At 37.2% G+C, this 25,669-nt stretch overlaps 1 protein-coding gene across 5 annotated transcripts in view; it reads left to right on the top strand.

Annotated features, from left to right (window-relative positions):
* The window catches only part of GALNT3 (polypeptide N-acetylgalactosaminyltransferase 3), a 245,118-nt gene that overhangs the window by 166,398 nt on the left and 53,051 nt on the right, over window positions 1–25,669 (top strand). For all 5 annotated transcript variants that reach the window (XM_085552408.1, XM_085552403.1, XM_085552402.1 and 2 more), the window contains 3 exons: window positions 3,170–3,325; window positions 20,058–20,193; window positions 23,522–23,647. The gene's annotated coding sequence lies outside the window, so the exon portion shown is untranslated. The remainder of the gene's footprint in view (window positions 1–3,169; window positions 3,326–20,057; window positions 20,194–23,521; window positions 23,648–25,669) is intronic.

Raw genomic sequence — 25,669 nt, 5'->3', positions numbered from 1 at the left:
GTAGAAAATGTTTCACTGATATTAACTTTTTCATAATTTAATATTGGATTTTCCATTGCCCATATGCATTTTCTTCAGTATTTCCATCCTGCAGGAAGTAGGAGCAGAAAATTAATATCATTTGTCATAGTTTTCCTGCTGGATGCCTCGATGGTTTAAATTTTCTTTTCTACTACTACTGAGAGTTTTTAATAAGCGTAATGGAGGCATATAATTTAGCGCCTTGGGGGAAGCCACGAAGGAAAATGTTTTCTGTGAGAGAAAATAAGTCTGAAATATTTTCAAGTGGAAATAATGATACATTTTTACTTTCTCTTTCTTAGCCTCTTTCCCTTAGCATAATTGCTGCTTAATAGTTTGCACAATGAAATAAAATTATATCATCTATTTTATTCTTAAAAGATGAGCTTTTTTTTTGTGTATGTGTGGAAGGGGAAACCAAATAATGCCATGCAGAAAAAAAATTGGCCTTTAGAAGCTCTGAGTTTCTATTGATCATTCCTTTTAAAGCATGTGAATGCAGTTCAGAGAAATGATTTTTTGGTCATTCGTTCAGGTTAGGGAAAACTTTTATGCTGTTATTGTGAACTGCGGAATTAAATAAAAGAAAGGAAAATGCTTCACTTGAAGAGATCTGAAAAGAAGAATTATGGTGTTGAGGAGTTTCAATTTGGATATGGCACCAAGCTGCTTTCTTTTTAATCTTTACTAATTTAAGGGTGTGAGGCTTATAGAAATGTAATGGACTTATGAACTGAAATCTTTCGCAATGGGAATTTCACTGTCTGTATTAGGCAATATTGTCCCAGTACTTCTATTACCAGAGAGACTAACAATAGGAAATAAGCCTGACTTTTACATCCCTGCTTGGTTTCTGCAGTAGTGAAGGCAAAGGAAGAATCTGAATTTCTTTTAACCCAGCTTGGAGTGATCCCTTGGCATTTTGGACAAAGAGTTAACTCCAACGTCTCAATACAGTCTCAGAATAAAAGGATATTATATATATCCTTTGTTGGACTCCATTTAGTGAAGTCGATATTACTGCTTGTGGTTGCATTGTGTTGACACCGACTTCTTTTCTGGAACAGTGAAAGGGACAGTGAAATAATGGGGTTTACAACAGAGTGCCCTTCCTGCCATAAGAGCAGAGGTGATGCACTGGTTAAAATTTGTGAGCAACTGCTGTGTGTCACTGTCTGTTTTCTAAGCACACAGCAAACTAATTTTTAATTGCAAGAGGAAGATTTGCTTTTCCATTTTCAGCAAATAGGAAGCATGATTCTCAGTTCATTGTAAGTTTTAATTATGGTATTTTCTTTTGCTGCATTTCATTATGAGAAAAGCATATTATTTAGCAAACAAGTACTTTCGGACCAGATCTCTTAGAGATCTGAGTTGTCTCACATTTTATTCAATGTTGCTAGAACTGCTGCTTGGTTCCTGATTTTCTCCTGAGAATTTGTGCTAGTATTTTTTTCCTATAGGATGCGATATTTAAGTCAAGTGATCTCACTCCCAAGACATTGCCTGCCAGCCTTATTAAGTAATTAGATTACAGGAGTCATGGTTACGGTTCAGCCTTTGTTGACAGGAATTCAGCAGGGAAAGCAGAACTTTATTCCAGACTATGGCACAGCACTTTCCTGGACGGGCAGGAGAAATATGTGAGCAGGAAAGTCTCTCTGTAACAGTGATTGCTTATTAATGTATAGAAGAGAAGAGCAATAAGTTATGAGTGAGTCTCAGGTTTCTTAAAATAGACTAGTAGCTGTTTTGGTTATGTTAGCCACAGTTTCTGTCTGGGCTTTACAGTACTGTGGCTACTGTGGAAAAAGGTGGAAGGAATTCCTTATTGCCTATCACAGTTACATGCTGTCATTGCCTTCTTCCTTTTGTTATCTTTTGGTTTATATTGGTTCTAAGGTGCTTGAGATTTTGTAAAGGAAACTGATACTTTAATGTAAAAAAGTTGCAGCACTTGTTTGGAAAATATTTAAACTTCTCTGTTTATTCCCCTCATGTTCCTACATGTTTTATCCGTAGAGGTTTCCAGACTCGTTGGTGGGTGTTTTTTGTAATCCATGACTATCTCACAATTTTTTCACAAGAGGTTGAATTTGAAGGCTAATGTCATTTTGTAGTTCTGACCTCTTAGTGGAAATTTGTCCTCTACTCACCAAAAAATAACAACTTGGAAAAGTTTTTGGTTTTCTATGTATTGCAATAATATCACTGTCTCAGTATTCCTTACAGATCCAGAGTGACATTTGCTGTTCCTCATGCAACTATGAAAATAGTGTACTGGCAATGCTCTCTTTTGCTTTGAACAATTCAGATCTCCCAGTTGCTGTTTGCACTACATGTCTTTCCCTGATATTTGATATTTTTTGGAATCTCAACAAATTCTGGGATGTTTAACAATACCAAATGGTAAAAATACTAATTTTAGTTCAGCCTTTCATGGTTGAAAAATATGCCTTCACTGTTTTTATGAATTCGTGCCTATCTTGCTTCCTCTATGTGAGATGGTTGCTAATAGTTACGGTTAGAAATTAGCTAAGTCTAGTGAGGACATTCACCTGAGTAAGAATTAACTTGAAGGGGGAAATCAGTATGGCCTAAATGCAAGTTCTTGATCATTAATTGTTCATTTTCCATTCATTGTGAAGACTAAGTAAGTCTTTATCTTAATTGCCTCAGTTGAAACATGTATTTGTTAAAATACTTTAGTTTTTAATCAAAATGTAAAACTGATTCTGTTATCTAAATAAAAAAAAAACACCCACAAAACATCAGTGTAGCTGGCCTGCTACTGATTGATTCTCTGATTTTGTTCCGTAACAATATATTTTATCACATCAGGTATTTTGACAGTTACCCAAGGTGTATTTTCTGTATGAAGGTGTGCAGGTACTGTGGATTGGTATATTTCAGGATGCGTGATCTAAAGTAAAAGGGTAGAGCAATAGCAATACAAGCATATGGTAACCAGATGTCAACCAAGCATGAAGTCAGAAAAGGTCATATGTAGAATCTTACAGCAGCTCAGCAAGAAATAGGAGAAAACAAATGCACTGACATTTTCTAGAAATTTATTTCTGAACTCTTCAAAAATATATATGGGTACACAGTGTTGGCTTATGAATTTAATGTTAATGTGCATTCACAGGAAAAACCTTCTAAACATCAGATTGTTGAGCAGCCGAGAGATCTGGTCTCCAACAGTGGGAAGCTTTGAGTGACTCCCTGTTGTCCTGCAGCCCGCAGTCTGCTAACGCACAAGTTCCTAATGATTATAAAGGCTGTGTAGCCAGGTTGCCTCCAAGTAAGTCTTCCATTCCTTTTATTCCTTTTATATTGTGTTCTTTTTCTCTCCAATCTGCAGCAGGGCAGCTGAGGAAATGTTTAAGGACTTCCCCTCATTCAGCTATAAAAGGTACAGAGCAGAAAGACACTCAAGCACTAAGTTCTGCATTTGCATTATATGTCATCAGATTAATGTCTCATGTGAAACTGATTTTTACCTGTGTTTAATGAACCACAATTCTTGGTGACTCTGTCTCTTGGGATGACAGTGTCTGCAAATCTGGTATCTACCCAGTGCCTTGGTAACTTGCTTTGCTGAGCATTTTGTATGTGGGGAATAGAAGGCAATCAAGCCTTAAAAGCATACAGTTAGATTTTTCTGGTTACAAACATTTCTGAATAGTTGATGAACAAAAAGTCAATGTAACGCGTACTTCTTGATTGCAGAACAGACCGTCAAGCACTATAAGTCAAGATTATACTGTATTTTCCTTGTACTTGATGAAGTTAGTAGTACATACTCATATTAGGCTTATTTGTGGAAAGCACCTGTTTCATGTGGGTTTACTTTTCCAATTATAACCACAAGGTAGATAGATATGGTGCATATTTGAATCTTATTCATCAGGAAAGAGAAGTTATGTGTCTGCTTAATGTGGTTCTGTGTGCGTAAAAATCCATGTTAGTACTAGCTCAGGTATTTCTGAAAGGCTCCCTAGTGCACAACGTACGCTGAATTAACATTGTGCAAGTTCTTTATCTTGCTTTAATTCCTACTAAGGGACTACTAATAGTAATCCAGGTTTATAGAGAACTGTTTATTTACTTCTCTAAAGTAAATCCTTAATTTCCTCAACTTTTCTACATTATTATTAATGTTCTTTCTCCTGTCTTATCTTATGCATGTCCTTCAGACTCAAAAGTCTTTCTTTGCTTTTTGATATGGATCAGGTAGAAGATAGAACTTTTTCTTTATATCCAATCAAAATCTCTCCTCTTTTAGTTTGAAACCATGTTCCTTTGTCCTATCACCACAGACCCTGCTAAAGAATTTATCCTTTTCTTCCGCAGCCCCCCTTTAGATACTGAAAGACCACTCTCAGGAATGCCTGGAGCCTTCTCCAGGCTGAACAGCCCCAGCTCTCAGCTTGTGCTTGTAGGGAAGTGTTTGAAATTAAATGTATACTGCTCAATTATAGAGTTCATGCTCAGTCACTTAAATGCCTGTCTTTGTACACATTGCCAATATGTATGCATTGTGATCTTCCAAATACTTCTGTATTTCTCATTCTGTAAATGATCAATGCGCACAATTGCACATGTAAATGTTAGTCACTAGTAATTTATTCTTTAAAATTATTCACTATAATTCCATCAGTAGGGCTGTATGTTGAGTCAGCACTTCAAACCTCTGTTTAATCTAAATTCTCCATTATTGGTCCAAACTGTGTGTGTGTGTGTGTGTATATATATATATATATGCCAATAATAAATATATTTGGATCCAGATATTCCACTGATGACTTTGCTGATCTAATGCCAGCTCAGAATCTGGCTTGTGATTCACATTTTTCATTCCTAAACTTTTTGGACTCAATGCCCCCCCCCCCCCCTTTTTTTTTTTTTTTTTTTTTTTTTTTAAGGAAATTTACATTTTCTTCCATTGTTTCCAATGGAAATAAGAATGGTCTTGTAATTCCCCTGTGGTTATATTTCATTGGGTTATCACCTTATGATAACTCATTACATATTTCATATCAATACTAATCCATGTGTACTGCAAGGGGCAGTGGTACAAAGTAGAACATAGAGGACTTATGCATGCTATGGCTTGCTTTTCATACCGTTTTATTTATTATGTTACCTTCAAGTCCTGGTGGGATGTGCTTTAGGTTTAGCACAGTGGTCTATACAAGCATGAGAATGAAATCCTTAAAAACTGCTTTCAGATCAGAATTAATTAACTGGATGAAAGACCCTGGTTTTCTTTTTTTGCCAGAAAAATGTGATCTTTATGTAAACTCAAACTGCTCTGTAAGTCAAGATGTTTGACTGAACATGTTATGCCTTGAAATAATCATCCTTTGATTAGAAACTGCTGGCAATGCTCAGCTGATGCAAAGGGTCATTTATTCTGTTGGAAAAACAAGTATTTGAAAATAACAAAGAATAGTTAGCCCTGCATGCTGATATTTATTTATTTTTTAGTTAGAGTGTTTGACAGTCACTGAAGAGGCTGAAAACAGGTTTGAATTTAGATTTTACATGTACAGATAACAGCTTTTTCAGTTTCAATTGCATAAATCCTCTTTAACTTCATGGGAACTACTTCAGGTTTGCTCCATGATAACACAAATGTTTTGCAACACAAATGCTTTCCTATCTATGTAAAATTGCAAATCTTTCTCAATTAATTCCTTTTGCTAAATGATGTGGCCAATCAGCAAAGCACTTGGAATACAATTTTGAAGGCTGCATTATTCAGTTATCAACAGATTAGTGTCATTTTCTAATTCAGTCTAAAGTAATGTGCAAGAAGACATACAACTACCTTGGAGGAATGAGCAAGTATATTGAAACTGGCAAGGGAATACATCAGTAAAACAGATGAGAATCAGTCTTGAAGGAGTATAAGAAATGAACAACATCATGAAATAAATGCTGTTATGTTCTGGCAGACTTTCTTTGGTGATGACTGCAGAAGGACGGGAAAGTGAAATTTTACAGCAGAATCATTACATGAAATCTTAGTAAAATCCTTAGAAAAATAAAGAACAAATTGCTTTCCAACGCTTTGTGTTAATAAATTCTTTTAAAGAATATCTCAATGAGCAAGTGCTATTCTGATCAATGAAATGTACTAACCATTCAAAACAAAGTAGATGACAAAAGTCCAAAAGACTCTATGGAACAGCAAAATCACAGTGAGAAACTCTCAAATAACAGGAGAAACTCCAGCAAAACTTTCATCTATGTAAGATTAATTTCTTGAGAGTGTGACCAGGACAGTAACAGTGAACAGTCTAGAGGGTTGGTAGGATGTCCTGTCTCTTGATGTAATGTTTATGGTATTTATTTCCTTTGTTTCCCATGTGTTAAAGCCTTCATTGTTCTAATTAAACTCAGCTTGAAAAGCTGTTAGTGAAGAAGATTAGGTAACTTCTAGCAGTTTGTTTTTGGTAGCTGGTCTCTGATTTATAAACATGTTAGTGTATCATGTAATCTTTGTGTTATTCTAACAGCTTATTACTGTCATCACACCATGGCTGTGTTATCATTCTAATTAAGTATCGGGAGTAAGAAGCAAAAAAATCACCAACAAATGGATCAAATGTTCCTTAAGCCTGTGAGAATTATCTAACTCAGGGGACTTAAAACGAGATATATATAACTTCCAACTATATGTCAGAAGTCAGCTCTTTTGAATCATAGAATCCTTGGAGTTGAAAAAGAGCTTTAAAGGTCATGTAGTCCAAATTCCCTGCAGTGAGCAGGGATATGCACAGCTAGGTCAGGTTGCTCCCCCAGGGCTGGATCTACAATAAAAGACATAAATTCAGAATTTGATGCTTAAATATTGCTTACCATTCTATCTCACATCCAGACTCTCAGCTGTCATGGAATGGGATCAGGGTGTGCTGATTGTAAAAGAGTTACGAGGAGTGATACCAATTGAATGTCCAACTTGAGCTGGGTGTAGATAAATTTTAATGCTTTCCATTTCTAGAAACTTCATGTTCATGTTCTAGTATTTCAGAAAATGCCATTTTTCCTATGGGGACATTGATTCTCTAACACAGAAGCACCACTTGATATTTCAGCATTCAGGGGACTGTAGGACACATAGTTGCGAAGATGCTGTCATTTTATTGCTAATGTCAGTGGTAATTAAATAATGCAGAAGTAGTATACATTTTACATTTTATGCTTGAACCCTCAGATTTGTTATTTTTTCCTTTTTAATCAAGCAAGATAATTAACATTTAGGAAAACAAATATTTTGACAGCTTTTCAATGAGAAAAACTCTTTAAGTAATAGGAATTAGGCATGAGAAGGGAAAAGCTAAAGTATAACCAGAACTAGTTTTTTATATTTTCAAAGTAACCCTCTATAGTAGTCTAACTTGTGTATGATATTTTTCTAGATTATTATGCTCTATGAAATGTCTCTGGGTTTATGGAGGCCAAGATAACAGAATAATAGCATCGAATTAAATAAAAGTGAATTTTGGTACTTAAATACATTCGGTACAGAGTTTTGTAAGTCTAGTGAAGAAGGGGAACCTACAGTGAAAGCTCACAAGAAGATGCCAGAACTGTTGTCCTGGTGATGATGACTTTCACAGGAGAGTATTATTATTTTTTTTCCCCTAAGAAATCACTTACTCAAACCTCTCTTTCCAGACTTACGTGCATGTTGAGCATGAGAAGAGAGGTCAGTTGCTTTCATAATGAGTACTTAAGAGGCTGTCAAAGGAAAGAGTCCTATTCACCACCACCTCATTTTCTGTGTTCCTCCCAAAGAATGTTCATAAAAATGCTCAGGGGGGAATCCACCAATCCCAGATACTAAAAGTAACATTCTAAAGCTGCAGAAGCTGAAGAAACACAAATGTAACTCATGTAAGCATTCTGAGATGTAATTTCTGTTTGTGCTTTATAAAGCCATTTTAGGGGGAAAAAAATAGTGAAAATAGTAGTAAATGAAATTCAGATACTTTATACTATATACCAGAGATTTGCAAGCAACTCCAGCATAAATTAACATTTGTCTAAAGGAGTATTCACTCGATGTGGAACTGTTGCATGAGAAGTATTCTATTTCCTACCCCAGTCTTGCCATAAAACTGGAGATGTTCTGTAGTGGCAAAAAGTCTTAGGTTTGTAGAGACATGTCAGAGTCCTTTGTAGATACATCTAATGTGTGCATTTTGGAGCTGCCAGTAACTGCTTACATCTTTGTGGTGTTCAGAAGCTCCCTAGGAAACCAGATCTCTGTGACCTGCATCTCTAATGTCTTTAGCTGTATTTTGAGGTTACTTCTATCATCAAGCAGTGCCTAAAATCTGCATTTTCTAGAATATAATTCAATTATGTATAAGCTTAATAATATTTCTAGGATGGATTTTACGCCAAGTAACAGTTGTCACATGCATTGAAATAACAAGAAGAAAAACCCAAAAGTAAGACAGCAGCAGCCTAAAACCTAAGGCTGTAATCAATTTTCTATGTGTGCATAACTACTGATGATGCTGTGGGGATTTACATGTATATCACGTTGAGAATACACCTCGTGGAGCTTCTATCTGAAAGTCAGTGCTTATTAATATGATATAATTAAATGAATACAAGAGGGAAATAACTGATGAGTGATGTGAAACCATAAATCATGGTCTGGCTCGCAGAAAATGCGTGGATGTGAGTAGCTTCCATTCAAGTCAGGAGTAGTTTGTAGTATTCAGTGCAATTTTGCTTTGGAAGAATAAATAAATGATAAATGTGCCTCTGTAAGAATATTTGGCCTTCAGAAAATATGCCTATGTTTTATTCACTTGATAGAAAATCATCCATTCAGGTGTGCACTGGTGGCTGGAAAGAAATACCCATACTTGTTCATATTCTTCCCACCTCAAAAATATGATCTTTGTGACACTAAAATTATTTAAAGTACTCTACAGGGTCTGCTTTTCTAGTATTTTTTTATTGAACATGTGTGAGATACCAATACAGCTGTCCTGTGTTTTTGTACAGAAAGGCGAGCATCAGCTGTGATAGAGCTCTGCAGCTTGTAGTACTGGCCAGAGCAGTAGGAGAAATGAAGGTCCTAAACATGAGTACAGAGTGGGGTGTAATTTGTGTTCATGCAAATAAACCTGAGGAATATTAATGGTGACTCAATCAGGGTGAAACAGCAAGAATACAATTCACAAGGGAATTCAGTTCAGTCCTGGGTGGACTGAATCTTGGGTCTGTGCCCCACTCCTTCCAGGATATATGCAGTCATGTATGTCTGCAAATAAACATTTATATGTTTTCATATGCTTCTGAAATAAAGAAGTTTGTCAGAAAAGACATAGGGATTCTAAGAAAGAATGGAATTAATACAAAAACTGTGCTCAGACATTCACTGTACAGCATTTGTCACACCTTTCTAAATATGGTTAAAAATCTGGCTGTCTTAATGATTATCTCTAGAACACTGAACAGCGTGTGTTGGTACTTGCTGCTATTTCCTCTTAAATTAAGCCAAACTTGAGTCTCTGATTCCACTTAAATTATGATCAGCTAAACATAACTAAAACATGGGTAGGGATTAAATTGAGCCAGGAGAGGTTTAGGGTGAATATTAACAAATATTTCTTCTCAGAAAGAGTGGTGATGCAGTGGCATAGGCTGCCCAGGGAGGCGGTGTTCAAGAACTGTGGGGAATGTCACATTGAGAGACGTGGTCAGTGAGTGTGGTGGGGGATGGATTGGAGTTGGATTTGGGATCTTAGAAGTCTTTCAACCTCAGTGATACTATGACTCTATAAGTACCATTTTCTTTGGGAGTACTTTCTAGATGTTTTTGTGTCGACTGTAACTGATCATTGTAATTTGTGCTTGTCATACAAGGCAATTATAGTAGAAGATAGATATTTCTCTGGCCTTTTAAATCCAAAACAATTTTTTTCATCTCCCTAATGTCTGTCCTGTTTACTGCCATTGACTTCTACGTAGAACATAGAATCAGCTTTCTTTCTTTTTTTTTTCTTTTGCTAGATTGTCTTTTGCAGGGAGACATTGCTAACTAAAAGCTATTTAATTTAACAGTTTTCAAGAATCAATACTTAATTAAATTAAAACAGAAGTAGCTTATGATTTTTTCCTGCTGATAAATGCAAGTGAAACTCAGCTAGATTGAATGGAATGACATCTTTCACATTCAGAAGCATTTTGGCCTTGGTTTGCAATCCTGGAAAGAAGTATGGCATTATGCTGTTCTTCCTTTTAGTGACAGAAGCTTTCACAATAAACATTTCTTTTAATTTCTGACTTGCTATAAATGACATGGCATGATAAGGTTATCTGGTACTGTGGTCTCCTGCCAGGGACAGAGCAACTATTCATTATGCGTTATATTGCACAGACACTAATCATTTTTCTTACCCCATCGGTCTAGCTCATTATTCTCTAGGAAAGCCATTTTATGAACTGCCAGCAACTTATTTATAAATGGGTTTATGCCATTTTTTGTTTTGAACAAGGAGGTAGTCCTTTGTGAATTAGGAACACGAGGTTGTGCCATTTGACAATGCATTGTGACGTAGTGACCCATCTACAGGACGATCTATCCTTTCTGAGTCACAATTTGAAGTGACATCATTATGTGTGTTTTTTTTCTCAGATGAATTCATATAGCAAGAAGGAAGCAAGCAGGTAACCTGGATCATTGAAGAGCCCCTTAATGTTTTTGTTATTGCTTTTATTTTTATTTGATTTCGTTATTTCTTCCTCATCCATTTTGCAGGAGTGAGACTGAATTTGTATAGCTTTCTGGGGCACTGAGTAACTAATACTGGCTCTTATGATGAGGTATAGGGTGTATTCAACTTCATCTACAGTGTCGAGAAAATAAAGTTTGCTGTGCTAACGTTTTAGAATGTCTTTTAGTGTACTGTTTGTAGTCAAAGAGAATGTTATCTGGATGATGGGTGAAGTGTGTAGCCTAATTTAACTGCAAAGAGAATGCCAAAAGTGTGCTGTTCTTGTTTTTATAAACTATTTGCTCTGTTTATAATGTCCTTGACAGCTGGAAACTGAAGTGGTTGTTGCACAGTTGTCTTCCAACTTTGTGTCTAAGCTTGCTGGTGTATGAAGTCTCAGCTCATAGTTTTGATTGCAATATCAGTGGCTTTGCTGTTTACTGCAAAAATATGTATATGTATTAACATATAGAAAAGCATATAGAAAAACAAGAGGCTAGGAGGTCTCCTTTTATATGCTTCCTGAAGTCTTTGTGATATCACTATTAGCAGAAAACTGCCTGCCAGCAATGTCAGCCATCCATGTGGTGGTAGAAGACATGTTTTGAGGTATGAGATAGGTTTATGGCTCTGAAGTTGTTCTTAGCGTGACTTTCCTCTGTCCTCAGATTTATAGATTTAGAGCTCTGGTGAAGGCAGCATGGTTGTAATGCTAAAGATTTCTGAAAAGCTTTTAGCGGCTTGAATTCTACAGCCAATTTATTGCTGAATGAAGCCTGGAGAAGTAACAAAGAATTAAAAAATACCCAAAAAGATTAAGCATATTGGGCTCTACAAGTGACTTAATTTTCATAGCATTTCACTAACAGCAAAACTGTTTGTTACAGGCACAAACAGCTTGGGGAAAAAGCAAGCGTCTTTTTTCCTAACTCTGCTGTTAGAAAGTAATTCGGAGACACTCTGCACATGGAGAATTGACTACATTTCAGCATGACACTGCAAACTGTCCTTATTGCAAAGTCATACTTTTTGCTAACACAAAATAAATGAAGATAGTTTCTTTTGCAGTTGTTCGAACATCCAGGCATGTTGCCCACCATTGCTCTACACTACAAACAGAAGTGTTTAAACTGTTTCCCTACTGAATGATGCCAGATCCATCTGTGTTTTTCAGTGTTTTTTTTTTTTTTGTTTGTTTGTTTTTTTAATATGTTTCTCCTCCTGGAGATTTTTCTTGAAAACATCAGAACAGAATGCAGAAGTCTGGGAGATTTTAGCTGTGTCATAGATTTATCATGGCATTTTTGGTGAAGTTGTGTGCTCCATGTCTTCCTATGTCTTTGCTAGAACTACTGAAGAGCAATTGTCAAGTCTTATTTCAAAATGTTTTATTATTTAAATATATATTTTATGATTGCTGTTAGTAATTTTGATTTATTTTTATAATATCAAACTTAGAAACTTAGCAAGAGCTATCAGTCTTACCCTTCATCAGATTACTATTTGCTCTCTATGTGGAATGAGAAAATAGTACTTCATGCAAGATTTGTAGGGGAAACAGGTTTGACAGACTGCCAAATTGCGTGTTGGGTTGGTTTCTACCCCTTGAAAACCTTAAGGCCACCTTCAGCAGGTTATCTTTTCTAAGATCTTAGAGTGTCTTACCATCAAAACCTTCCTATTTGATATTACGTGACTTCAAAGTCAACAATTTATTTAGAAAATAACATTATGTTCCATTTTGCAGAACTAAGGGGCTTGGTTGTGAATATTTATTGTCTGCTGCTGTTGTATTTTGAAGAAGTAATTTGCTACCTTGTGTCGTGGTTTGGTGATTTTTGGTTGCTGGTATTCCACATCATAACATCATGTGGTGCACTGGGAGTTAAAGTGTTAATGCTCCAGTTCTGGGTACCTGCACCGAGGAGAAGAACTACATTCCCCAGTGGACTTTGCAGTCAGAGAGGAGATATAACTCCTGGCAAGGTCACCTGATTGGGCTTTTTGTCTCGGTGCTTCTCTCCTTCACCTGGAATGGAAGGTTCACAACTTATAATAAAAACAAACAAAAAAAAAAAAAACAACCAAAATTACTTTGGAGAGTCCTGTGTAACTCTCCAATATATACTTTCCAGTTTGCGCTCTCTTTGTGTTCCAATAGACTGGAAAAAAAATAACACAATTCTAGCTTCAGAGGTGTCACTGAGTATTTGTCCTCCTAAGGTTTGCTCTTGATGTACACACAGTGAAAATAAGGAGGCCTACAAATACTATAACTAAAGAGTTGCAGCAGATTCACTCATTTGTGAAATTATTTTCTAAAAGCTAGAAAGTACACTTTATTAATGACCATTGCAGGGTCATTTGCATTTCAGAATATAAATTATTTGTGTCATTACTGTCAAAATCACTACATCCAAAATATCTGCTGAGGAAAACAAACTGATGCTTTGAAGTTAAATGTTGTGAAAATGTATTTCTGTCAAACAGGGGCAGAACTGATGAATGGTGGAAGCATGAGACAGATGTTACTAGTTGTTACTGGCGCAGATTTAAAGGAAATACTAATGACAACTAAACCTTGTACAAAACTTCTCTTGGTTTACTGATGGAAGATTTTAACAAAATATTTAAACTTCTGTTTAAAGTATACAGCTATTTTATAACTCATTGTCTCATGTTGATACCTTGTTGGATTGACCTTAATGCTTCTCTGGACATTTTTCACTTATGCTTTAAAGGTTTCTGCCCGGTTGGGTAGCAACCTCTTATGTTGCTGGATAGTCTTTACTCAGAATTCCCAAATGTTAACTCTCACTCACTACCTGACTGCAATGTTTGTGCTGACTGTGTGGTCATTCCCTTTTACTGCTTGGTAAGAGGAGGATAAAACAACCCTCTATTTTGTATGTTGGTGTTTGGATACATTGCCATGCACACCCGTCCTTTCCCTCACCCACTCACCCCTTCACATTTACACACACCTGCACACATCCTTTATACTTGATTAGATCAAGCAGAGCATTAATACTTTCCCTACCTCCTAATTAATTTTGGGTAAGGTGCATTCTGATTAGGTATTTAAGTCAACAGTCTTATGAAGCCCTGGGCTGTGGTTTTGCTGCTCATTAGTTTGCACCCAAAATGTTCTCCTGGGGCTTGGGATTGACATTCAGTTTGTGTTCTGCAGTGAGTAAAGGACAGCAAGAGTTTGATGAATTTGTTTTTCCCAGGAGGAGAGATCAAATTAGAGCCACTTCTCAGCTACTCACTTGTTCCTTGGGGAAAACAGTCCAACAAAGCCCTGCCTTACTCCCTGCCCATCCATACGGAAGGCAGAAGTTCTGTCAAATACATTTCTCAAAGGGCTTTCTCTTCTTCTCCTGTTTAGCTAAATAAGAAATTTCACAACAGGCCTCTGAATATCTTGTTCTCACTGTGGCCGCATTAAGTTCTACAAGGCAGGAAATGTGCCTGGCATCCAACCCTGCAGCCACCACAGGGCACAGAAAGTTTTTGTATTCTTGTCCATTTAATGAGCAAACATCAAATTAAATGAAGTCTCCCTTCCAGCTTGAAGCTCACAATTACGGATTGCTTCTTCAACTTTCTTAATTTTCTTTTAAGTTGCTCTAGTCTTTTGAAGTTTGCTGACATGCAAATAGAGGAATTAATTCCCTTTGAAGATCGGAGCTGCTCATTATACCTTTTTAAAATACATATGAAGAAAAAAATTAGTTGCTCCACTCTTAGTATTGTATGCACGTCTTGCTTATTATCATGTGTCTTTTATCTTTATTTTCTGCTTTTTTAAATTTAAAAATAAGGAAACTGTAAAAGGATTTATCTATCTTTATTAATTTTAAAACATAGTGTAAGTTATTTGCAAGGTCTTTTGAAAAACAGTATCCACAATCTGTTCTGCAATGCAGTTTTCCTCTGCTCTTCATGTGAAAGTGTTTATTACAGCAAGGGCTCTGTTCACAGCATCTCAGCTGTTGTTTGTTGGAAAGCCCAGTGCTGAAGTATTTTCTTTGGGGTGGAGGAAAAAATGAAATGGGCTTCAAAACAAATTGGAGAAAGACTAAGCCAGACTTTGTACTGATTGGTTAGAAACATAAGGACTTAGCTGAGCCTCTTCTAATCTTACTACTTCAAAGTGGAGTAAGTTGTGGTTTTCATATCTGTTAAAATGTGTGGAGCAAAGATTGTTTAAATCCCCCAAGCTCTGAAGACCTGCTGTGTGTTATCAACTTTTTCTTGGAGGGGTGGGAATAGATGTGCTTTTCTTTGGCTGCATTTAATGTACTGCTTAGAGCATGCATGTGGAGTACAATTGGAACAAGAACTGCTTAAGGCCAGGCTGGATGGAGCCCTGGGCAGGCTGATTTGGTGGGTGGCAACCAGCCCACAGCAGGGGGTTAAAATTGGATGGTCTTTGAAGTCCCTTCTATCCCAACCCATGTGATTCTAGGATTCTGTGAATAGAGAACCATAAAAAAAAGATTGGTCTGCATTTTTCCTTCCTGATTATTTAAAATGTAGTAAGGTATATCAAGTAAAAATAGTTCACCCTGCTTCTTTATATTTAGTAGATACTGTAAGGAGCAAAGCTGTCTGAATTAAAAACAAAAATTACGAGGCATGGACCTCTGCTCATGAGTTGTTGCAGGCTGAGGTGTGCTAATTAATCCCTGCCAAAGATTTGTCCCTTCAATTAGCAGCCCCTTAAACATACTATCTGGATCATGCATGGTTGCCTTTTGGGGAATATCCAGGTTATGCAGCTTTTATGATTCTGACCCTCTATGCCAGTTACAAAGTCATCTCAAGAAGAGGAGTCAGTCTGTTTAGCAGAGGAGTGACTCTGCGGTGCTTCAAGGCAAATCCCAACCAGGTAACCATGACTGAAGGCTGCAGATGGAGTCTGAATACAATAAATTTGCCCCCATCCAGACATAGTGCAAGCTTCACCTCTAAACCACGTGCTTGTGTGTATAAGTGTCATACTTGTGGCTAACACACAGCACTGTCAGATCTAGAGTGTTGTAGTAACTCTTTTGGTATATGTAGACTCTTAAGGTGAAGGCACAGTGCACCCTATCCTGTCTGGATAAGGCTCTAGCATGACATCCAAAAAAGATAATCAGAAGCATGTGCACTTCCTCCTTAGTGGAGGTGCTCAGATATTGAGCTGGGATATGGTTTACTTGCAATAATCTGCCTTTCCATTTTCTGTTCAGTTTTCTCCTAGGTATTGTTATTATTTTTCATTTCTGTCAGTGGCTTCACAGAAGTGTGAACTTAACCCTGGGGGTGGTGCACATGCAGAAGTTTTCCCCTAATTATCCAGGTTAAAACTAAAGACACTGCTGGTTTAAAGTTACCCCACAGAAACTGAAAATGTTAAACCATGGTGAAATTGGAGGAATGGGGCTGAGATTTTAGCTAAGACTCTCCAAGGAAGTTTGAGGCAATACTATAGCCCCAGCTTCTCACCCCTCCCCATCCCATGCTAATCGAGCAAATGCTTGTCTCTAATCTCTTATTCCAAGCTTTGGCTGCCACAGAACAAACAAAGCATAAAAGCACTGATATTAAACTATATGCTTTAATAACTTCTTATCCTATTTACATGGTTATGCTTTTATTTTCTGGGGAATTTAAGGGTGATTCAAATTACACTCTTTGAGTCCTTTTAGTGGTTGGTAAGAAAATAGAGTTTTTGACTCGGAGAGCCCGATTCTTCTCCCAGTTGTACCACTGCAGCTTGCATATGCTGGTAATGTAATGGAGGGGGCTGCAGAGACTCTGAGGGGGCTTTTAATTTTAAAAGAGATGGCAAGTATCCATTCACTAATAAATCATCTGTAACAGTTCTGTAAGGAAGAAAAAAGGCTGAAGGCATTTGATTTTGATATTTGTATTTTGCCTACCCTCTAGGTTCATGGATTTAACAGTAGCTTGAAGTAGCTACATATGGGCATATGGCTGGCCATTGTAGTAGTGGAGAACTGTTGTTTTATATAAACTTTGTTATAACTGAGAACATAGTGAGAAATTTATCAGTCAGTGTGATTTCTCCCTAGAACCTTATTCTTGCACTTCTGTTCCATGGCAGTAGTTTTATTAGGTCAAGAAAACTCTCATAGATTTATTGTCTTTGTCTTCTATGTGCAAGCTCATCTAATAAGACTTGTAGTACTTGCAGCCTGGAAAATTAGCTCGTGAACTCTTTGTATCCTTGTCTGTCCATCACAATCTCCCACAGATCAAGCTAGCAAGAAGACTTAACTGTGATCCTGTCTTTTTTTATCATTGACTGATGGTGGCTCAGGTGGCAGACATTGATGAAATGCAGCAGAGGTTCCTGTTTTGCATTCAGATTGCATCACACTGTTTTCTTTCTTGTTCCATGGGGTAACCACTGCTGTCCCTAAAATTAAAAAATAACTTGTTCACTTACATCACATATCTATAAAGTGCCTATAATTTCACAGACTGGAGTAGCTTAATTGTCCCATGGCAGTAATTCCCTTTTGCTTACTTCCAATTTATATCTGCAATTTGGTAGAGGCGAGGCCAAAGGGAATTAATGCGTTTAGATCCAATATAGTGATAAATATTGACAGTAAAGTGATTTACTGGCTACCTAATGAGATTTTAATTGATCTACAGGTGCTTTATGTACTTACAGCTCAGTCTTGAGCTTAGATAGTATTTGGAGGTTTATGGCCTCACTCTTTTCAGTATCTGTCTAGCAGTTGCTATGTGATGCATAAAATAGTGTCACCTCTCTGCAAATGACTCAGACGTGTGGGCTGTATTAAATATTCAGATGTATGAACTTCATAGGCATATCAGTTTGTGCCTCACTGAATTCAAACAAACCCCTAATGTCTCTTATGTATGTATGTGTTACGAGGTCTCTCTCCTGGTTTGCATGCGTGATTTGTACTAGACTTAAGAGACTCAATACCAGCTCACAGCAAGGAGATTGATCTTTTTAAAATTATGTATCCCATTATTTTTTGGAGTTATAGACTTGTGTCCTGTAGTTTTGTTTACCTCTGACAGCAGTATTTTAGCTGTATGCTTTAAACCTTTATTTTGGTACACTGTGCCCATATGGGCAGTGAGATTTTTGAACTGTTTGCACCCCTTAAAGACCTCTGTGTTAGCCAGATCCCTTATAGGTAAGGCCATATCCAGAATAATTTTTCTTTTGGACTAACAGAACAAGAATGGAGACACTGGAACAGGTTTTTCAGTGAGATTGTGGAGGCTCCATCCCTAGAAGCATTCAAGGCCAGTCTGGATGGGGCCATGTAAAACCTGGTCTGAAGGGAGGTATCCCTGCTTATAGCAGAGGGATGGATGTAGATGATCTTAAAGGACCCTTCTAACTCAGACCTTTTTAGGACACTACAATCCATTTTATGATTCTAACAAAAGAGAAGGCAGAGAGATCTTCAGTCTATGAGGATCCCAGAAACTATAGTATAAAGCTTCCGTGTACAATCAAACTCAAGGTGCGCCCAAATTACCGCTTGAACCAACTGCTGGCAATTTCTACTGTGAACTCTAAATGACAAATTAGAACTTCTTTACAGTGAGGGTGACGGAGCACTGGAACAGGCTGCCCAGGGAGGTGGTGGAGTCTCCGTCTCTGGAGATATTCAAGACCCTCCTGGACGCCTACCTGTGCGATGTGGTGTAGGGAACCTGCTTTGGCACGGGGGTTGGACTCGATCTCTAGAGGTCCCTTCCAACCCCTACAATTCTGTGATCTATAGTTATGTATTGTGAAGGCATCCGGGTGATAGGGTCATAAATTAAGTTTTCCTATACAATGTCTGATCCCTTCATGAGGAAGGAGTTATTAAAAAGTGTTTTTGTTTATTTAATCTGGAGTGAGAGGTGGAAAGATTTCATTATTTTCCTTCACTACCTTTGATATTTGTAGACTGCTAATGATAAAAACAAAAAACTTAAAAAATTACTTTTATGCTTAATAATTACAGTAGGACCAAACAATCCCTAACTAGTTTGTCTGTAACTGCCTTAACTTCAGCCAGAAAGAGGAAGGTATATTCCTGTACAAGTCATTCTGGTTGCCATTCTTGGTTCCTTCTGATCTTGCTGTGATTGGGAATTCCTTGCACTTGACTTATGGCAGCCCATGTATAGGTTGTATGTTTTACATCTGGCTTACACTGTCAGGTACACAGAAGTGGTGGATGAAATAAGATGCCCAAGAAGCCATTCAACCAAGACATACCATCTGCTTCCCAATGACTGACAACAGAGAGAGTCTCTTGTGTTTCTGCCAGCAGTATTCTCCCTTTCAGATAACATTGTGCAGAGCCAGAATCAGTCCATGCCATGTCGTTAATGCTGAGGAAGACCCAAACTTTTACTAGCAATTTTATGGTTTTTAGTCTTTTTCCTTTTGCTTCACCAAATCTGGGCACCACAAGTCCTTCTTTTTAATTAAGTATTTAGCAGACTTCTTAGTTTAAGGAAACAATGGTATATGGAGAAGTAATCTTAATTGAAATCTAAGTTTTTATGTTGATATAATCACAGTGTTCATTCTCATTCTAAATAATGTTTCCAGTCAATTGCTATGAGTTTTTGTATTATTTTAATGGCCTATTTTTTGCAAAATATTTACATAAAAATATTTACTCAGCTCTCGCTGGTAATGCTGAGTATTTCCACTTCAGTCCAGTGGTGAAACACAATGTATATTGTTCACAGATTAAGTGTCAATTGGTCAAAAATAGATTAAGCTGCACTAAATTCTAAGAAAACTAAGTTAGAATAGCTTCTGTTTGCAGAAATCACTTGGCTTCTGTTAGTCTCCAGTTCCTCAAGAAAGATGTTGCCCTGGTAGAACTCAGATTTCTGAAAAACAATAGTACATGAGTAGTCCAAGGTTGTGGATGCCCCATCCCTGAAGGCATTTAAAGCTAAGCTGGATGTGGCTCTGGGCAGCCTGGTCTGGTGGTTGGTGACCTTGCACATAGCAGGGGTTGAAACTGGATGAGCATTGTGGTTCTTTTCTACCCAGGCCATTCTATGATTATGAACATGGAGACACAGAAATGCCCTAGTTCCTGGATTGGCACTGGTTTAAGAAATGGGTGACATTCATTGAAATGAATAGCAAATGGTGCATTTTTCCATTGTGACTGAGGAAAAAAAAACTACAAGCTGCTACCAAGAGATGGTATCACTCATTCTGTGTCTTTTCTGCTCTCTGTGCCTGTTTGCCTAAAGGCAAAATGTCAGAAGCTGTTGGAAGAGAGGAAGGAGAGAAGAGCATGGACAACTTAGGCTGCCAGGGCTGCAACAAGTGGATGTCAAATCTGCTCGGAGTTGGAATATGAAATCATACAGCAAGAACAGTATAATGGTAAGTCTTTAATGTGTAATTCTTGCAAATCTTCTTCTAGGGTTCACAGTTTTTCATCATGACTATCACAAAAAATAATGTGGAAAACAAAGTCCACTATTATGTGGGAATATTCTCAAGGCAACGGGGGCCAATGTCTGATGTGTCTCGGTTTAAATCTTTTATTGCAGCACTTTGCCAGCACTTTGCTTACCTACCATTGCTCTCATTCACTTTGTATTATTAAGGAATTCTTACAAATATTAGTATCTACTTTATTTTTTATTTTTTAATTGAGATGAGAAATACGACAAAGGAAATGTGACCAAATAAATAAATAAATAAATAAATATAATCCCCTTTTCACTTCTGCTATGCAAATCATTGTACAAGTAGCATACAAAAACTAGAAAGATATATTTATGCGGCTTTAGCAAATGGATGTTTGGAGAAACCAGTAGTAAAGTAACTATTAATCTGTGTGAGGTGACAGTGGGCAGAATACTGAGATGGAGTAAATAATCTGTCTTCATTCATGCTAAACAAACTGTGCTGAGAGGTATCATCCACAGGTGGTGAGACCTTAGGGTGCACACCAGATGTATTCTACAACAAGGAAACAGTCAGCCTCTAGAAGGCATCTTCCCCAGTGCACGTGCGCTGGGGAAACCTATAAATAATAAATCATCAGCTCTGAGAATGGTATATTTCATTTACTTTTCTGCACAGTGAAATTTTTCAATTTATTTCTTCAATATCAATATGTTTGACTCTGTATTGGAGCTCAGGCTCCAGCCCAGCTCAGCACTGTCCTGTCCAAAGGCAGCTTTGAGCAGCAGGCTGCAGGCTGGCCAAGACATGGCAGCTTCCACAGTTATCTCACCTTAGCCAAAAACAGCACCAGACTGTGAATTGTCTAGCTATGCTCCACTAGTGAAAAGGGCTAAGTTGTTTTGTGGATATGTTATGGCTGTGGGCAAGATGAGGGAAGAACACAGTCTCAGCAAGCAGATAACAATTAAAGACTCTTTTCCTCTGAAATACAGCCAAAGAGAAACATCCGTGAAATTCAGGTTTAATCTGGACTGAACTGCTCTGTCTATGGCTGCTCCTATGGACATTACAGATTTGGAAATGCCAGGTTCCCATTCTGGAGCAGCAGAGCACCATGATCTTATGGAGGTGGCAGGAACCATTTCTGTGCTAAAGTACAGACTGCTCTTCTCCCCCTTCACTCCTTGCCCTCATGGATTTGAACTGTCTTCATAAAGAGAAACGTGCTTTGTTTTTAATGGTTATAAGTGACAATTACTGTTTCTCTTACTTTAGCAAAAATACAGCAGTATTGTCAAGAATGGGTCATTTTATTCACAGTATTACAGTCTAAATAAAATCTAAAGTCACTTAAAAATAAAACCCTTATAAGTACCCTTATCCTATTAAGCAAATTGGAAATATTTTCATTTTCTGGTTCTCCAAAGGTCTATTGCATTCACGAACAGGAATTATGAGAACTAATTCTTGGGCTTTAGAAATTTGCAGTGTTTTTGCAAACTGATGATTCAGTTCAGTTGTTTCTGGTAACAGAACAGCGTGGTTCTATTTAGTAATTAGGAACAGTAGTAACTCTTATAGATAAAGAGTTGCCTTTCCCAAATTACCAAATTCCCTCTCAGAATTTTTTTCTAACATAATTTCCAGCAATGTTAATATGTTTTCTTTTGATTACAAGTGGTAGCGTGATCCAAAGTGTCCTGCAGCCTGGAGAAAGATCCAGACTCACTGGGGTTGGAATAATTTCCTGAATAGTTCAGCAATAGATGCGCTTTCTTGCTTTATTCTCAGACCTCTGGAAATATTCTTCTGTTTTCTATTGGAGTTTGTTCCTCTATAGTCCAAGCATTCCATCTCTACATGAATTGCCATTCAAGTTTCTCTCTTTTTTTTTTTTTTCTTTCTTTTTTTTTTTTTTTTTTTTTTTTTTTTTCCTCCATCCAGCAGCACTGAGACTTTCCAATTGCTTGCTGGAAGTTAGCATTGCTCCGAATTTCACTTTATTCTCCATATCCCTTTATCATTTGAAGTGGATAGTATTTTCCTGTTTGCAAGTTAATATGATACTAATGCGTGACATTGCTTCATCTTAATATTGCTCCTCCCTCTAAATTAAAAATGACACTAGATGCGGAGCACGTATAGCTACAGGCGGTAGCTGTATGGAAAACTTAGCGTAGTTTCAGAGCTGCATGCTTATCTGCTTAAAGACATTACTAGGGAACCAGATGGAGGATAATATCCCAAAGCTAACCATCTGGGCCCTGCAATGATACTCTCTGCCCTAAGCATTACTCTGGGAATTGACTTCATGATGGGGGAAAAAAAAGACAAATGGAAAAAGAAAGTACATAGTATTTTAAATTACAAAATTTGAATCAAAAAAAGGCATCATTTTGGAACATACTGCAGTTTGCTCCTTTTTGTGGTATAATCTATGGGGAAAAAGGGAAAAGCAAATGAAAGTTTAATGTTGAGATACATTGGAAATTAGAGATGGTATAGTATTTTATGTGGAATTTTGATTGAATTTTCGGAAGTCAAGATGCAAATGAGCTGTGTAATGCTTTCTGATAGAGCTGCTGTTTATTTTTTTTTAACACATTTTTTTTTTTTTTTAAGGTCTGCTAGGTTATTTTACGGGGTTCTGCACTTCAGATATTCCAGCTAGTTCTCTGTCTCCAGAGTAGAACTTTAGTGGTTTGCAGAAAAAGGTAGGAAATACAGCATGCTCCATTAGGTTTGTGGAGAACAGCAAAAGCCTGTTAACCAGATCAGGTCAACCCACTTCAATGAGTGGGCTTTCTGAACATTTCCACTGTGTGATCTTAATATGAAATCAACTGGTGAAAGATTTCATTTGTCAGAAGTACATAGGCTGATCTGAAAGTGATGCCTTTTTTTTTTTTTCTTTTTTTTTTTTTGTCTTCATGGAAACTGCAACAAAAGAGAATATGGTGGGAAGGATTCATATCTATTGCTATGCCATCAACATTCATCAACACTGTGGCCATGGACCAACAAATAAATTCGGAGCTATTACCTTTGGAGCAGCACTACTAGTAGTTACCAGGAACTTGGTCCCTCTCCTAGGCTGTGTTTCTTTTCCAGACACTGGAACAAAACTCCCAGTATCTGCAGTAATTAATTCTGTTCTCATAGTGTCCAATTTATCATTCAAGGAAAGAGAGGAAGAAAGGAAGATACATTACTTATTTATAGTGCCTTTTTATACAATTGAGACCCTGCATACGGAATCATTTTTCTGCTACATTTTAAGTATTTGTACTTGCAGAGACTGAGTATGCAAATGTCATTGGAAATAAGAGACAAGAAACACTGAAGGCAACCGTGAGATACTAAGAACAAGTTAGAAGAGAGAAAAACATGCAAATGACAAACAGAAGTTGAAATGTGAAAGGTAAGGATTTTTTAAATCCCTGTATCCAGTAAATCCAAATACAGTAAACAGAAGAGAAAGAAGAAGCAACTCCCTTTAAAATGTATAAGAAGTTTTTATCAAGTTTTAAATGAACAGCAAAATGTATAATTTGCTTTTTTTTCTGATGAACTCGCTAATCCATCTTTGAGAAGCAGCATGGGAAGAGCAAGGGACAGCAGTACTGGACAGGTATGTGAACAAGGAATTTCTTGTAGAGTGGCTAGGCAGAATTAGCTAAAGCAGCAAGACCAGAAGAGTGCACATATATTAGTTTTGGGAAATGAACAAAGAAATCAGTGCACCTTTCAACTGACATTTAGGAAAGTTCACTATTTCAGAAGAGATTCCTGAGAATCTCAAAGCACAAAATAAATTTCTAACTAGCAAATAGGTGCTGGTTTCTGCTTTAGATGTATTGCTTTCAAACAACAAAAGAATTTAGGGTGGGAAACTAATCTGGCCATGACTCTTCATGTAATTAGTTAGCCTGAGTGACTGCAAAATTAAGGCTGTGCTCATGACATATATTTCCCCGCTCCACAAGAATTGACTTAAATACTTCAGAATCAGTTCATCATCTCAGCCCCAGTGAAGCCAGGGCAAGCAAAGTGTTGAGCTGTGACCCATTTTTCATCTTTCTGGCAGCAAATCATTCAGTGTACCTAATGTGAATGAGTGAGAAACCAGACAGCAAATAGGATGCCTTGGCTTGGTGTTGTTTTCCTGCACAGGGAGTACAGGACATTAAGGTCTGCCCCCTTCAAGCTGTTGCAGTGCCTAAGTTGGGACCCCATTGTGCCCCGAATTAAATCCTCACTGCAGATAGGACGTGACCCTTGGCATCCCAGTTCCTGCAGAGACAGACAGAGGATTTTTTGCTATGATAAAAATCTAAATATGAATATATGAATATATTTTACAAGGGCTGCACAGACTGGTAGATTTCAGTGATGTGGATGTGCACTGGTTCAAAAGTTATGAAGATGTTTCAGTGGTTTACAGTGTTGCAGCAATCAAAAGCTGAGTATGTATTTTAAGTCTTAGCCCTCATCCCAGAATTGAAATGCATTTCTAGAGAGCTAAACTGGCACAGGACCTTCTGTACCTCTATTTATTTATAAATATTAATACTTTGCCCCCAAGCATGATCACTGTGAAGCTAGATGAGCTGATGTGCTATATTAACACATTAATCTTACTGGAGACCTGGGAGAAAGTGAAAGGAAAATACTTACAAAAGAGATCAGTCTAGGCCATCCTCATTGGAATATTAATACAGAACTAGACTCTGCGTTTTCTACTTATTTACCCTATATAGAAATTAAGTAGTTCCTAAAACTGCAAGAGTTGAGAAGTCAATTGTTATATAATTTATCCCTTTCCTTTTCTCTTCTACTATTTTTCTATAGGCTTAAGAAAATAAAGATGAAAATAACTTAATATTTTGTTTTATTACTTACACTTAGAGAAGAGCACCTTTTTAGCTGAATCATTGATCAGACAAGTATTAGGGAAGAATGTTTTTCCAGAAGGTTATAAATTCTATTGGCTTTTAATGGGGCTGAAAAATTCTAGAGAATGTGATAGTTTTATTTTTTTTTTTTCCATTTGGAAATGGATTTTAGACTCATAGTAAAATTTGAATCTGTCCTATGAAAAAGCATAAGGAAGCTTACTGTGCTTTGATTTCTATAGACACTGGTAATATGATTCAAGATATTGTTTGTCATAAAGGGATTTGAGACTGTTGTCACATCAGTGGCAGAACTGAGAGGATACCAGATATTGCATCATTGTGTAATTCTGTGGATCTGAGTCCTTTGAGGAGTAATTGGAAACAAAAAGGATTTATTTTTCTCCTGAGAAATGTTGTCATAGACTGGAAACATCCTAGAAAACCCTTCTAGTTTTTTGTGTCTATTGGCTTAATTGAGGTGGTTGCTCAGGAAGAAAGGAAATACTCTGCTGATGAAGCTCTGAGATTTGGGAGTATCAAACCTC

This window comes from Coturnix japonica, chromosome 7, assembly GCF_054131305.1.
Source record: "Coturnix japonica strain WE chromosome 7, WE-NBRP24, whole genome shotgun sequence".
Taxonomy (NCBI): Eukaryota; Metazoa; Chordata; class Aves; order Galliformes; family Phasianidae; genus Coturnix; species Coturnix japonica.
The sequence above is the reverse complement of the archived record's forward strand: the minus strand, read 5'-3'. Positions and strand labels throughout refer to the sequence as shown.